Genomic DNA, 2,890 nt, shown 5'->3' on the forward strand with positions numbered 1-2,890 from the left:
ATTTTTTTAGATTTCTTTGTTTTCTTTTTCAATTTTTTTTTTATGCGCAAATAATTTTTTTTTTATCATTTTTTTTAATTTCTAGCTTTATTTAGTTTTTTTTTCCAATATAATTATTTTTTTCTTTTATTTAACTCTTAAAAATTTTTATATTTTATCCGTTTTTCTTGATTTTATTTATTTTGTTTTATTTATCTATTTTTTTTATTTATGTTGTGTCTTTTTTTTAGAATCGTTTTTTTTTTATACTTTTTTATAAATTTTGAGTTTTTTTTCTTTTTATTTTTTATTTTTCTTTTTTTATTTTTTTGTTTTTAATCCTTTTATTCTCTTATATAATTTTTTTTTTAATCTTTTATTATAATTTTTTTTATTTTTTTTTATTTTTTATTATTTTCATTTTTTTTTTTTTACATTTATTTTGTTTATTACCTCTTTCTTTTTTTTTTTCCTTTTATTTTTTTTTTTTTTTTTCTCTTTTCAATATTTTTTTCGGTTTACTTACAATTACAATTACTTAACATAATTTTAGTTTTTCAATATTCCTTTTTTTTTTTAATTTGTGTTTGATTTCTTTTTTTTTTTTTTCTTTTTGTTTTTTTCGGTCTTTTTTTTTTTCCAAGGCTCTCTCACCTGTTGGTGCTAGGAAAAAGTGGTGCCATCTAGGTTTTGGACGTTAAGCTAGCACGATATTACGGTAATTAGTGTAATTATGACTGCAGTAGCCATCATCACTCATTCCTTTTTCATAGCAAAATAAAATAGCACAGTTATCCAAAATCCCCAAACGTCATGTACGTCATGACGCCCGTCGTCAGGCCAAAGCTCCTACGTCATGCATGTCATGACACCCGTACGCAACGGGTTAAATCTACTTTTTTTAAAACCATTTCAAGGTCTTTCAATGTCATCACACCTTAACATGCTTAACTGTGCCACCTTTTCAAACTAAAAATGAGGCTCCTTCACTCTGCTTTCACCCACTGATTATGTAAAGATGTACTATCCAATATAGTTTGGCTTTATTTTTCTTTACATAGGTGATTTATCAAGTGATTGGCCAAATGAACTGTCTACCCCATTCCTTGGAGTTCAAGGAAAAACTTAATATTACCATTAATTTTGTTTCTAATAATATTATCATCATTTCTATTTTGAACACTATCAATATTTTCATTATTAATGTCATTATTACTATCCCTCCCTCATTCTCTCGCTCTCTTCATCTATCCCTCCCTCTCTTCATCTATCCCTCCCTCTCTCTCTCTCTTACTCTCTTCATCTTCATCAACATCATTATCCTCTTTGTCATTATCATTATTATTATCATCAAGCATCATAAGATTAATTAACTATAATAATAGTATCACAAATAAAAACTCTCTTTCCAAAAATTCAGTGAAAGGGGAAACAGATGATACCTATTAATTAACTACATGCAAAACAAATAATGCACTGATTAAATAAAATAATAGTGGTTACTGCCAGTGTACATGCACTCCCCAGCATCAACATATTAAATTTAAAGTACTAATGGACAAAAAAAAAAAAAAAATAATCTTTGAAAAGTTTTGCCATTAGAGCATTCCAGTAGATTTTTTTTAAGACTCTATATTAATCTATCTATCTATCTATCTATCGTTTGTTATCTGTTGACGGGCCTTGCTTTTTGTTTTTTTAGCTCTAGTTAAGACTTACTTTTAATCTATCTTTGTTTTTGTCTTTCCCTCTCCATCTATCCCTCACTCCCTCTCTTGTTCTCTTCACCTATTCCTCCCTTTCTCTCTCGCTCTCTTCATCTATCCCTCCCTCTCTCTCTTGCTCTCTCCATCTATCCCTCCCTCTCTCTCTCTCTCTCTAGCTCTCTTCACCTATTACTCCCTCTCTCTATTGCTCTCTTCACCTATCCCTCCCTCTCTCTCACTCTCTTCACCTATCCCTTCTTCTCTCTCTCGCTCTCTTCATCTATCCCTCCCTCTCCCTCTCGCTCTCTTCATCTATCCCTCCCTCTCTCCCCCTCCAGCAAAGTAGGACTAGAAGTAAAAAGAAAAGTACAGATTCCTAACGATAGAACACACGAAACGGGGGGGGGGGGGTAAACAGAAATAAATACGCTCTTTCTCTTTTTTGTTGCTCTTCTCTCCATCTATCCCACCCTCTTTCTCTCGCTCTCTTCACCTATTACTCCCTCTCTCTCTCTCGCTCTCTTCATCTATCCCTCCCTCTCTCTCTCGCTCTCTTCATCTATCCCTCCCTCTCTCTCTTGCTCTCTCCATCTATCCCTCCCTCTCTCTCTTGCTCTCTTCACCTATCCCTCCCTCTCTCTCTCTCTCACTCTCTTCACCTATCCCTCCTTCTCTCTCTCGCTCTCTTCATCTATCCCTCCCTCTCTCTCTCACTCTCTTCATCTATCCCACCCTCTCTCTATTGCTCTCTTCATCTATCCATCCCTCTCTCTCTCCCTCTCTACATCTATCCCTGTAACCCACCGGCTGCTGCCATCGTTTTTGTTGTATTTTTGAGATTGGTAAACCACCACTGACAGCGCAAGTTTTGTGTTAAGTTTGTTAATAACCTTCCTCGGTACCCTGGTTGTAGGTCGAGATTGGTTTTAAAAAGACAGACCGTTTTTCCACAACAAAGCCATGGTCTTTATTGATGGACTCTAATACACTAGACCCTGCGAAGGCCAGAGGTCAGAGCGGTTTCGCCTTCTAGTCTGTCTGTCTATTGACCTCTCTGTCCCTTTTTGATCTGTCTCTCTCAGTGATCCTTACATGTCTTAAGTACAAATCTTTAGTCACGTTCTTCGCCTCCTACGGGGCTTCAAGGTTAACATATAACAGCTGCCTAGAAAAAGTTGTGTTCCGAAGGCGAGAAAAACGAACAC

General features: G+C 34.9%; 1 protein-coding gene across 1 annotated transcript in view; it reads right to left on the reverse strand.

Annotated features, from left to right (window-relative positions):
- LOC122263090 (uncharacterized) overlaps window positions 1-2,890 on the reverse strand; it is a 74,884-nt gene that overhangs the window by 48,066 nt on the left and 23,928 nt on the right. The window lies entirely within an intron of this gene.

The sequence above is a fragment of the Penaeus japonicus genome, unplaced genomic scaffold (genome assembly GCF_977035675.1).
Source record: "Penaeus japonicus unplaced genomic scaffold, GWHDUDI00000001_assembly GWHDUDI00000002, whole genome shotgun sequence".
Taxonomy (NCBI): domain Eukaryota; kingdom Metazoa; phylum Arthropoda; class Malacostraca; order Decapoda; family Penaeidae; genus Penaeus; species Penaeus japonicus.